This window comes from Papio anubis, chromosome 6 (assembly GCF_008728515.1).
Source record: "Papio anubis isolate 15944 chromosome 6, Panubis1.0, whole genome shotgun sequence".
Taxonomy (NCBI): Eukaryota; Metazoa; Chordata; class Mammalia; order Primates; family Cercopithecidae; genus Papio; species Papio anubis.
Window position 1 is genome coordinate 55,399,546 of NC_044981.1, and position 13,709 is coordinate 55,413,254.

Below are 13,709 nucleotides of genomic sequence, written 5' to 3' on the forward strand. Positions count from 1 at the left end.
CACCTTAGTAACAGCTCTCAGGATACAAAGTCCATGAGTTCCATATCTATCCCTCCCAAGCTTGGTTGTTAAACCTCCTTTGAGATGTCCCTGTATCTTTCCAATACATAACTTTTTGTAATCCAGAAGGTTTTTTTTCTTTTAAATTCATTGTCTCCGTTACTGGAGACAACAAAAACTTAGACAACCATGTTAGTGTAAATAAAAAAGCAATTATAGATATTCAGTTCTTCCCTATTGACACATAAGCAAAGTTATGTCTTTATACCTTCTTTATGCTTCCATTTTCATTACCTGTCTTCATTAATGAGACTTCAGAAAGTTGCTTTTGATAATAGCTTTTACACACTTACTCTTTCACTTCAAACAGTAGGTACTTAAGTGAAAGAATTACTTTTTCATTAAAAACAAAATCTTTTATTATTGTACAGAAACAAGGTCTATGAAACTTTAAGTGCCTGGCACTCCCACTTCCCTCTTTTGAGGAAAGCAGGGCTGTTCCATGTACATTAAATGCAAACAATTCGGTTGCTACCTTAAGCCACACCCAACTGGAACCAGGGATCAGTGCCTGATCCCTCTGAGCTGGTTTGGTGGAAAATTCTGCTCAGGTGCAATGATTCATATTGCACAGTGGCAAACCAATCCAACCACAGCCTCCTCTCGAGAATAAATGCTAAGTTCATTCCAAATGTCCTTAACTAATATTGGGATTTCCCCTGACATCTGTTGCACATCCTCATCTTAGAACACCTGAGATCCATCTGGAACAACTGTGTGGCTCAAAGCCCCCATATCTGCACTAAAGCCCACAGTAGATTTCATTTTATCTCTCTTTCCTGAGGTGATCTGGACCTGTCCCTTCCTTGCTTTACCCCTAGAGGAAGCTATATGGCAGGACAGGAAGCAGAAATAGCCTGCAAGAATACCTTTTTCACAAGCCTAAATCTTTTGAGATGCGCATAACCTGGAGGCACAAATGTTCCCTCCCATTCCCTGACACCTTGGCATGCATCTTACAGGACCCAAGAACCTTAACACAATTCCGAGGTGAAGGAAATGGGGAGTACCAGGCCCGGCCTCATGGAGACCTGGGAGTCAGAACCTGAGGTGAGTTGAAAAAAAGACAAAGGAACACCTCTTACCCTAGAGTGTATAGACTGAGATTAAACCTCACCGTGTGGGTAGCAACTGTTTCTTATGTACTTCAGAATCCCAGGTCTTAGGAGGGGGCCCCTGATGAATGTCTGTTGGGTGAATTTATTGGCTTGGCAGCTTGGCTTCAGCAGCTTGGTCAAATGTGAGTAGAAATTCAGAAAGAAAGCTCTGCCACAACAAAGGCTAAAAAGGCCCCAAGGGTGTGTCCGTCTGTGTCTCGCACACACACATACACAGAGCCCACTAACAGGATGAGCATGGCAGCTACTTCCTTCCTCCAGCATCATTTCTCATTTTAAGGCTGCCTTGAATTATTCTAGATCCAGGGAAGAAGACAATATATTTCCCTGCTTGCTTATTGACACCTTATTCCAAATCAGGTAAGAAAAGAAGATAGTGTTTGAGGGGGGAAGATGTTAGGACCTTCGAGTTATCCAATCAGTCTCCCAGAATGAGAAGTGAGAAAAGCACAAGGTGCTTTGAGAGCATCAGGTGGAAGTGGCAGCAGAGGCAGCTGGAAAGCAGGTGGTGGATGAAGATCACAGCAGGGCTTGCATGTGACACTGGGGCCCAGAATTCATCTTGTAGGACCTGGATTGTTGCTGACGGGTTATAAGTAGTTTGCCTGTATAGCTGCGTGACTCATGGACTGAAGAGGGATCAAACTCAGACAAGATTAGTGAGCAGTTACTGTAACAGTCCAGCAATAAATGATGCGAGCCTGAACTAAATCATTGGAATTGGGGGTGGAAAGGAGAGGATGAATTTGGGAAACATTTAGAGACTGGAAAAAAGAAGGCTAGACAAAGGTAGGGCTGAGGCTGCTAAGGTAAGAAGTGAAACTAGCTTACTATGCGGGAATGAGAAGAAGGTCAGAAGTCAAGCAAAACTATAATAGTGGGGAGACAGAGAATAGTAGTAGGAAAATCAGTGGGTCCCAGACAAGTCATACAAGGAGAGCTCGAGATGATGACGTTCCTTTTGATAAGCCTCCTAGTTTGTGATGACTCAAACTGGTTTAAGATACAAGGCTGGCTAGATACCAACCTCCAAGAGACCTGCATTTTCTTCCAACTACAGCTCTGGCTCTTGGAGCTGCTGTGAGTGAGTGGTAGAAACCTGCCCCTTAGAGAAGCTGCAGCTGGTCAGCATCATGCAAGGGACTGCTGAGATGGTAGCATGCTGGTAATGAAGTGTTATGGAGCCACTCCATCCCTTATTCATCCTTTTTCTCATAGACACAGAGAGCAAGAGTATATAAACCATCTTGTTTATTGTCCCCTTTCACACAGGATTGTTTTGGGGAACATAATAGTCACGCCATTTACACATACTTCTTATAACATTTACGAGCCATGATATTCTACTTAAAAACATAAAAATAAAAATACCCCTATTTCTTCTGACTTCCAATTGTCTCTAAGTAATAACTGTTCCCACTGCATTTATGAAGCAAATTCACTCATTCTTTCACAGTGCCCATCACAGGGCAGTTAGAATCCTGTGCTACAGCTGTGCAGCCCACACCCCTCTCCTCCTTAGTCATCATGTACACTTAGGATTTGTGTGAATTCCAATCCCCTGACCTTCCTCCCCTTCACAGCTGCCCTCCTGACCCTGAAATATTGCTTGGGTGTTTTTTCTCCTCCCTTTCTCAACTGGGGATTTCCAAGCCAGCCTAATAGCTTCTTCCAACAATAATAAAGCAAAGAGGAATTTTAAAAAATGTATATCTGTGTCCATAAAACAATATGATGAATTCTATCACAAAAAACAAGCACACCATAGAACATATGACTATCTGTTCCCTTGTGCCGTCCTTCTTTCTCTTCCTGAACTGGCCTTGTGTTTGTGTCCACAGCACACGAACCAGCTACAGAATTTGCAGGTGGAGAATCCAGGTACCTAGGTACCTTTAAAAGTCTATTCAGTGAAAATCGCTGGCTATTGATGTGATGGTTAATTTTATGTGTCAACTTGGCTAGGCCATGGTACCCAGTTTTTCATAAAAGATCAGTCTAAATGTTGTGAAGGTGTATGTTTAAAAGTGATTAACATTTATTCAGTGGACTTCAAGTAAAGTAGATTATCCTCCATATAGTGGGTGGGCCTTCTCCAATCAGTAGAAGGCCTTAAGAGCAAAGACCATGATCTCTCAAAGAAAGAATTTTCTTCAAGACTGCAACATAGAGACCTTGCCTGAGTTTCCAGCCTGATGCCCTGCAGAATTTGGACTCAAGACTGCAATATCAGCTCTTTCCTGAATTTCTAGCCTGCTGGCCTGCCCTACAGATTTTAGATCTCCCAGCCCAATTGCATGAGCTAATTCCTTAAAATAAATAAATCTCTGTGTGTGTATGTGTGCTATAACTAATACATCCTATTGGTCTGTTTCTCTGGAGAACCCTAACTAACACAATTGTCTACCATATTACTGCATAGAAGACTTATGACTCACCTTTACTACATTTCAGGGAAGTAGAAACACCTGCCATAATTCACATTTTACAGTTTTATGGAAAGTGTGCAGGACTTTTACCAAGCTGAGTTAGGAAGCCAGAGTGCTTCACCCAGCTCCATAATTAACTGCCCATATATTACCACACAAGAAAATTACTTAACATCTTCAACTTGCTCATATTCTAAACATGAATAGTCATATCTACTTCACTAGATATTATTAAAATGAAATAATGTATGTAAATCCTGTAATATGATGCCTGCTCAGCACATACTACTCAATACATTTCCATAGCATTTATTATAAAATAAAAAGATAAAACAAAAACTAGATATCAAGTATTTAGAATTGCAGTGATTATAGCTATATGACCAAAATTATATCATTTTGAGGACTTGAAAAAAAAATCTAACTCCCTTCACATCACCTGCATGCTATCGCCTAAATTTCTAGTAACAGATACAGTCTTTTGATGTAAAGCTTTTTATTTCTAACCAAACTACCCATGGATGAAAAATATTAAGTGGCACAGTATCAGTTATTTATACTTCAGTATGAATAAGGCCACCAGACTGTGTCCTGCAGAAGTGTTTAGATAAAACAAAAAGGGAACACTGAGGTTCCTAGAAGTAGATAAGCTGTCTACATCATGATTTTTTTCCTGGAGCCATTTCTGACAATCACAGAGACAGAGATTCAAGGAGTCAAATGAGTCTGTCCTAACAGAAACAGCCTAGCCCAATTCAGGATACCACTCAAAAGAAATATGGCCTGGAACACTTTAATTGTGACAATCCACCTCTCTGCTTCCCTAGTTTTCTCTCTCTCTCTCTCTCTCTCTCTCTCTCTGTGTGTGTGTGTGTGTGTGTGTGTGAGAGAGAGAGAGACAGAGAGAGAGACAGAGAGAGAGAGAGATAGCGCATCTTGCTCTGTCATCTAGGCTGAAGTGTGGTGGTAAGATCACAGCTCACTGTGTGGTGGTGAGATCCCAGTTCATGGCAGCCCTGACCTTCCAGGCTCAAGCAATCCTCCCACCTCAGCCTCCCAAGTAGCTGGACTACAGGTGTGCCACCACACTTGCCTAATTTTTTTTATTTTTTGAAGAGATGGGGGAAGAGTGGCCAGGGGATTGTCTCACTGTGATGCTCAGGCTGGTCTGGAACTCCTGGGCTCAAGCAATCCTCCCGCCTCAGCCTTCTAAAGTGCTGGGATTACAGGCATGAGCCACCATGCTCAGCCCTTCTTCCCTAGTTGAAAGTAAAAGCTCATCATTACCGCTCTGTTGAGTCATAGGGACAGATGGCCTTACCTTCTCACCTGCCTTCCTGATTCTCTAGGTAGAATATAATATTTGATGTGATCTGATGGGAGTCTGAAAATCTGCTACCAAAAACTGCTGCCACAATGTGTGAAATGCTCCCATTAGAGCAATTCTAAGCCACTGGGAGATTTTGAGTTTTATCATCTTCTAAACCACAAGGATAGCTAAATTGAACTGGATTACTAAAATGATATACATAAAGTACATAGTAGGCATTCAATAAATTAGAGCTATGTGTTTTCTTTGTTTTGTTTTGGGTTTTTTTTTTTGAGACAGAGTCTCACTCTGTCCCCCAGGCTGGAGTGCAATGGCGCGATCTCGGCTCACTGCAAGCTCCACCTCCCGGGTTCACGCCATTCTCCTGCCTCAGCCTCCCGAGTAGCTGGGACTACAGGTGCCTGCCACCACATCCGGCTAATTGTTTTGTATTTTTAGTAGACATGGGGTTTCACTATGTTGGCCAGGCTGGTCTCAAACTCCTGATCACAGATGATCCACCCACCGGGGCCTCCCAAAGTGCTGGGATTACAGGCATGAGCCACCATGCCCAGCCAGAGCTATGTTGTTCTTATTACAAGTCACATTCACCTCTTGCCTGAACAATTATTGCAAAATATCTTCCAGTTGATCTTGCTTGCCTCCTTGTCCTCAACAATATATTCTCCATACAGAAGCTAAATCCAGTCTTCAAAGACCTAAGTCAGAGTACATCGTGCCTGTGCTCAAAACCCTCCTGTGGCTTTCCACTTCACTCAGGATAAAATCCAAAGCCTGTACCATGACCTACAAGGCCTCCTGATGTGCTGTTAGGTCTCTGTTCAAACGGCACCCTTTTAAAGAAAGTTATTCCCCTAAAAGCCTTATGTAACTTTACCCTCCCCACCTATTACTCTATGCCCCTTATCCTGCTTCACTTTCCTCCCCCGCCACTTATTACCATCTGACACATTATGTATTTACCTGTTTATCTGCTTGTTGTCTGTGTCCTCCACCAAAAACTAAGCTCTTTGTTTCATTCATGCTGTGTCCCCAGTTCCTAGCATGGTGACAAATCCATAACAGACGCTCAGAAAATATTTGTGAAACGCGAAAATGAACAGTAAAAGAATTTTGCAAAAGCACCTGTACTAACTAGCACACAGTATGTATGTACTCAGTAAGTACCAATTTCCTGCAATAAATATTAGTTTTTTCTTATTTATCCATATTTATCTTATTTATCATTGCCTGCAATACTTGCCCTGAAGCTTGTTATAGAACAAGAGATTTAAAGCACAACATAGTCTCATAACCCACAGTTAAACCCTCCTAACCATAAATCAAAAATGGGATTGCTCTCAGCAAGCTAACTAGGGAGATAACAGAGAACTGGGGCTAGACCTGGCCCTGTAGTCCAGCAGAGCTTTTTGCCTCCTGACCCAGCTTCACTACTTATTAGCTGTAGGACTTTGGACAAACTACTTAAACTTTCTGAGCTTTGGCTTTCCAATTTATAAAGAACATCTACCTCTTGGGTTGGTGTTAGGATTAAATGACCTAATGCCCATTGCCAAGCACAGAGCCTGACTCATAGGAAGTGCTTAAGAAATGCTCACTACTGTTAATGTTGTTGGTCAGCATCAATAAAAATACTGTTGATACGAAATGCCTGTCTTTATAACTTCATTTCTTTTACAGTCTCATTTACGGTTATCTCTGGAGTTACAGGGAGCTGATAAAGTTCCAAAACCATTTTTAAAGGATTTAAAAATAGGAAATAATGATAGTCATTTGTTTATAAAAAGCAGAGCTTGGCCAGATGCAGTGGTTCATGCCTGTATTCCCAGCACTTTGGAAGGCCAAGTTGGGCGGATCATGAGGTCAGGAGATTGAAACCACCCTGGCCAACATGGTGAAACCCCGTCTCTACTAAAAATACAAAAATTAGGGTATTCTGTGGTGTGGTGGGGCATGCCCATAGTCCCAGTTACTCAGGAGGCTGAGGCTGAGGCAGGAGAATCACTTGAATTCGGGAGGTGGAGGTTGCAGTGAGCCGAGATCATGTCACTGCACTCCAGCCTGGCGACACAGCGAGACTCCATCAAAAAAAAAAAAAAAGCAGGGCTCTCATTTCAGAAAAAACTATTTTTCACTTCCCTAGTATCCTGAAACGTCTGCATCTCAGACTTCCTGATTCTTTTGCTTTAATAAACAGACGGGTGTGCCTGGAGTCATGGTGATTACCCATGTTCTAGAAATAAACTTGAGAAAGCTGTGTTGCCTGCTTAATACTCCCATAAGCTCCAAATATTATTATGTAGTTTTTTTAAAAAAAAAAAAAACATTAAATGTCTGGGTTTTCTAAGTCAATTTTAAACATGGGGGGGTGTCAGTTCATTTTACAAAACATGCAAGTAGAAATAATGTTTTTTAATTTGTAAGTATAAAAAATTTTAAATGCTTAGCTAAACATGGCATATAAACAGGGAAACAATGCAGCATTGAAGAGAGTGTTCTCAACTATGAGGTCTTGCTTCCAATCGTGGCTCTGACAGTTTAGCAACTCAGATCACTGTTCTGGACCTTGTTTCCTCAAAATGACAACTCAGACTGGATGACTTTTGATGTTCCTAAATTGTCCACGAATCCCTCATCTCTAAAGCTTTTTTGATATACAAATTCCATACCTTTAATGTTTCATTTTCACACTTCTAAAGAGCCTCTTTATATAGTTACCCTGAACTAAGTTTAAATGCTAACGAGTCAGAGATATTGCATATTGAGTAGCACATGTAAGCAAACGGAAAATACCCTGTCCCAATGCCACAATTCACCATCCTCTCAAAAAAAAAGAAGTGTATTTTGGACTATAACATTTTTTTAGAATGTTGTTAATTACCAAAAACAACAAATAAAAGCCAATGATAAAATAAATCAACAATAAAATAAAATAATTTGACAATCACAACTGCTATTTAATAATTTATCTGATTTTATCATAAAAATATTCCATGAACATTTTCTCTATTGGAGGTTTTAGGTTCAACTCCAAATTATAAAACAACATTATGCAATTAGGAAGTTGATTTGGCCTAACAGAAATGACAAATATGTACTGAAATTTGAGACTTGAAATAAGTGAGTCACTACAGCACTTCTCAATACCCTATGTAAACATGAATTCTATCCTCTCTGGGAAATGAAGGTCCTGTGTCATCTGCTTTAAGACCAAGAGATGAGAAATAATTGGCTAACTGTACTACACAGCCCTACATAGAAATGAAATTATACTAAAGATAAGGACTAAAAGCTATGTCTTGGCAGACAATGGCTGGTGTACTTTGATAATGATGTACAGATTTTTTTTTTTATGTACATATTTTTAAAAAACTTTTGGTGGCTCTAGGGATGGATGCTAGAACTTTGAGGTACATACGGCTCTGATCTGAGGGGACCTATTTTGGGGAGTCTCTTTAGTCATACAAAAACAAGGCAAAGGTTTCTCTGATATATCGCAGACTTGACTTCCTAACAAACCTGCCTGCTATACAGTAGCTAAAAATGCTGGATAAAATATTTTTAAATGAATCAGCAAAGGGGCAGGAAAATAAGAAAAATTCTTAGAGGCTAGAGCGATAGAAAAGCAAAAGCACAAATACAGAAACGTTAGGCTGATTCCCTCTCATCTAAAGTTTCACTTGACGCCCAGGGGACAGAAGAGCAGGACGACCTGCTCAGGGGACAAAAGACAAAGCCAAAGGAGACTCAGTGAAAAAAACAAAAACAAAAACAGAAATAAATAAAGCCAGGGAAGCATGAACTAGGAAAACCAAACAAAAATACCCTGAGATTCCAAAGACACTTGCCCATGTCAAGCTTGTGGCTGGACAGAGTAAAAAAATAAAAACTTCAAGCTGATTCTCATGTGCATTTTATGGCCCAAGTTCGCAGCATCTATGCAGTATGAAAAACTCTGAAACTGAGATTTTATGTTTATTTATTTTTTTGAGACAGGGAATCGCTCTGTCACCAAGGCTGAAGTACAGTGGCACAATCTCAGCCTTAACCTCCCAGGCTCAAACAAGCCTCTCACCTCAGCCTCCCGAGTAGCCGAGACTACAGGCAGGTGCCACCACCATGACCAGTTAATTTTTTTGAGTTTTAGTAGAGACGACGTCTTGTTATGTTGCCCAGTCTAGTCTTGAACTCCTGAGCTCAAGTGATCTACCTGCCTCGGCCTCCCAAAGTGCTGGGATTATAGGCGTGAGCCACCCGCACCCAGCTGAGATTTTTTTTATTTTAGATTTCCCTGGCAAAACTAACAGAATATCCTCTCTGGAGAAATGTACCTTCAATCCTAGCCTCTAAAAATTACCACAGATAAAGTTCAGTCAAAAATGAGCTCGTGGTGAGACAGGACTAGCTGTATTTCCTATGCGGACTAAGAATCCCTAAGCCTAGCTGGGAAGGTGACCCCATCCACCTTTAAACACGGGGCTTGCAACTTAGCTCACACCCGGCCAATCAGGTAGTAAAGAGAGCTCACTAAAATGCTAATTAGGCAAAAACAGGAGGTAAGGAAACAGTCAATCATCTATTGCCTGAGAGCACAGAGGGAGGGACAGTGATCAGGACATAAACCCAGGCATTCGAGCGGGCAACAGCAACCCCCCTTGGGTCCTCTCCCATTTTATGGGAGCTCTGTTTTCACTCTATCAAATCTTGCAACTGCAAAAAAAAAAAAAAAAAAAAAAAAAAAAAACGAGCTGGTGGTAAAAAGTCACAAAGCAGCCGGGCACAATGGCTCATGCCTATAATCCCAGCACTTTGGGAGACCGAGGTGGGCAGATCACCTAAGGTCAGGCGTTCAAGATCAGCCTGGTCAACATGGTGAAACCCTGTCTCTACTGAAAATACGAAAATTAGCCAGGCGGTGGTGGCAGGCACCTGTAATCCCAGCTACTCGGGAGGCCGAAGCAGGAGAATCGCTTGAACACGGGAGAGAGAGGTTACAGTGAGCCGAGATCATGCCATTGCACTCCAGCCTGGGCAACAAGAAAGTCACAAAGTACACAATGAAACAAGGCCCCACTGGTGAAACTATAGAAACAATAGACACAAACTCATAGGCAAAAACTTCAGGTATGTTAATTATCAGATATTACATATAAAATAAACGTATTTTATATATTTAAATAGAGGGAAAAGAGTATCAAAAGTAGGAGTTAGGAATAAGAGATTATCAAAAATACCAAGCAATGAAAAATATAATAAAATACAATAATATAAATTAAAATTCAGTGAACAAAGAATATATATACAAAGAACCCACTCAAATCAGTAAAAAACATACAAACAACCAAACAAGAAAAATGGCAAATGAAATGGACAGGCATTTTGCAGAAGAGGAAACATATATGGCTAATAAACATACAAAAATATATAAACTACGAAAAAATGTGTGGGGCTCTTCCTCTTCCCCTAAGTGGCCTGAGGTAATCTGTGAAAATGGTTCACTATTCACTTGACCCAGACAACCCCACAAAATCATGCAAATCAAGAGGTTCAGATCTTCATGTTCACTTTAAGAACACTCATGAAACTGCCCAGGACATCAAGGGTATGCATATATGAAAAGCCATGAAGTATCTGAAAGATGTCACTTTACAGAAACAGTGTGTGCCATTCCAACGTTACAATGCTGGAGTTGGCAGGTGTGCCCAGGCCAAGCAATGGGGCTGGACACAAGGTCGGTGGCCCAGAAAGAGTGCTGAATTTTTGCTGCACATGCTTAAAAATGCAGAGAGTAATGCTGAACTTAAGGGCCTAGAGGGAGATTCTCTGGTCATTGAGCATATCCAAATGAACAAAGCACCTAAGACGCGTCGCTGGACCTACAGAGCTCGTGGTTGGATCAACCCATACATGAGCTCTGCCTGCCACATCGAGATGATCCTTACTGAAAAGGAACAAATTGCTCCTAAACCAGAAGAGGGGGTTGCCTAGAAGAAAAAGATATCCCAGAAGAAACTGAAGAAACAAAAACTTAACAGTACGGGAGTAAATTCAGCATTAAAATAAATACAATTAAAAGTTTAAAAAAAAAAAAAGAAAAAGAAAAGATGTGTGGCATCATTAACAATCAGGGTAGCAAATCAAGCCCACAATGAGGTTAACAGATTACATGTATTCAACTGGAAAAAAAATTAAGTCTAATATTACTATGTGTTGAAAAGAACGTGGCTCCTCATGCTCGCTTAGACGTGGCTGAGGAAAGTATAAATTGGCACAGATATTTTGAAAAAGAGTTTGGCATTATCTCCTAAAGTTGAACTCTTATGTATATCCAGCAATTCTACTAAGAATTGATCCAGTAATTCCACTAAGCATATACACAAGAAAAACTGCACGTGAACAGTAAGAGGCATGTACAAGAAAACTCATAGAGGCACTCATACAGTAAAGGCCTGAAAACAAATGTCCACTTACAAGACAGCAAATGAGCAAACTGTGGTATAGTCATACAAAAGTCAAAACAAATAAACTATAGTGAACAATATTATTAGCAATACTATTAGCAATAGCATATTAAGTGAAAAAAGTTAGTTTCAAATAATTACATAAAGTATGCTAACGTTTTTTATTAAGTTAAAAGTAACTAAAATTTTAAAATTTAAACTTTTTAAGCTAGGCGCAGTGGCTCATACCTGTAGTCCCAGCTACTCAAGAGGATGAGGTGGGAGGATCACTTTTTTGAGCCCAGGAGTTTGAGGCTACAGTGAGCTATGATGGCACCACTGCACTCCAGCCTGGGCAACAGAGTGAGACTCCACCTCTAAGAAGACACATAAATAAAAAAAAAAAAAATTAACTTTTCAGGAATAAATAGACTAGCAATAAAACTCTGAACAGGGAAACAAAAGAATGATGAAATGTGTTTCAGAATGATGGTTATCTTGAGTAAGAAGATTCAGGCCAATGGAAAAAGAGACCTTATCATTAGACATAGGTTACTACCAAGATCTTAGCTTTTGTTTTGAGTGGGGGTGTATAGGTACCTATCAGATAGATAGAAAGATAGAGTAATTTAAAAATAAATAGGTATGGAAGTGCAGAATCTCTTCAATACACTGATTTCCTTTTTTTTTTTTTTTTTTTTTTTTGATATATACCCAGCAGCAAGAACTACTATATGCTAGATCATACAGTAGTTCTATTTTTAGTTTTTTGAGGAACCTCCATATTTTGTTTTCCATAATGGCTGTACTAAGTTACATTCCTACCAACGAGCATTCTCCTTTCCCTGAATCCCTGCTAGCATTTGTTATTTTCTTTTTGATAACAGACATTTTAACCAGAGTGCGATGATATCCCATTGTAGTTTTAATTTGCATTTCCTTGACAATTAGTGATGTTGAGCATCTTTTCATACACCTGTTTGTCCTTTGTATGTCTTCTTTAGGGAAATATCTATTTAGATCTTTTGCCTATTTTTAAATCAGATTATTTGTTTTTTTGCTCTTTGAGTTGCTTGAGTTCCTCACATATTCTGGTTATTAATCACTTGTCAGATGAATAGCTAGCAAATATTTTTTCCCCATTCTGTGGGCTGTCTCTTCTCTTTGTTGATTGTTTCCTCTGAAGCTTTTTGGCTTGATATTATCCCACTTGTCAATTTGGTTTCCGGTGCTTTTGAGGTCTTACTGAAGAAATCTTTGCCCAGACCAATGTACTGAGGCATTTCAATAGCAAGATATGAAATCAACCTAAGTGTCCATCAATGGATGAAATTATAAGGAAATTGTGATATATATATACACACACACACACACACACACAATGAAATATTATTCAGTCATGAAGAAGAATGAAATTCTGTCATTTACAGCAACATAGATGGAACTGGAAGGCATTATGTTAAGGGAAGTAAGCCAAGCACAAAGAGAAAAATCCTGCCTGTTGTCATTCATGTTGGAGTTAAAATAGTGGATCTCATGAAGCTAGAGAATTGAAAGGTGTTTACCAGAAGCTGGGAAGGTTGGGCGGAGAGGGGAGATGAAGAGAGGCTGGTTAATGAGTACAAAAATACACTCAGAAGGAACAAGATTTAGTGTTTGGTAGCAATACAGGATAGCTGTGATTAATACTTTATTGTATAGTTCTAAATAGCTAGAAGAGGTTTGGAATGTCTCCCAGCACAAAGAGAATGATAAATGTTTGAGGTGATGAATATCCCAATTGCAATTTGATCATTACACATTATGCTTGTATCAAAATACCACATGTAAGCCAGCCTCAGTGGTGCATAACTATAGTCCTACTACTTGGGAGACTGAGGTGGGATGAGCACTTGAACCTAGGAATACAAGGTTGTAGTATACTTTACACCTGTGAATGACCACTGCACTCCAGCCTGGGCAACATAGAGAGACCCTATCTCTTTTTTTTTTTTTTTTTGAGACGGAGTCTTGCTCTGTCACCCAGGCTGGAGTGCAGTGACCGGATCTCAGCTCACTGCAAGCTCCTCCTCTTGGGTTCACGCCATTCTCCTGACTCAGCCTCCCGAGTAGCTGGGACTACAGGCACCCGCCACTTCGCCCGGCTAGTTTTTTGTATTTTTTAGTAGAGACGGGGTTTCACCGTATTAGCCAGGATGGTCTCGATCTCCTGACCTCATGATCCGCCCGTCTCGGCCTCCCAAAGTGCTGGGATTACAGGCTTGAGCCACCGCGCCCGGCCGAGAGACCCTATCTCTTAAAAAACACAAAACAAAAAACCGTATACCCCATA

General features: G+C 40.3%; 1 protein-coding gene and 1 pseudogene across 17 annotated transcripts in view; one reads left to right on the forward strand and one right to left on the reverse strand.

Moving 5' to 3' along the window:
* DST (dystonin) overlaps positions 1-13,709 on the reverse strand; it is a 488,658-nt gene that overhangs the window by 396,843 nt on the left and 78,106 nt on the right. The gene's annotated exons all lie outside the window — the stretch shown is intronic.
* On the forward strand, positions 10,428-10,925 carry LOC116275222 (annotated as a pseudogene).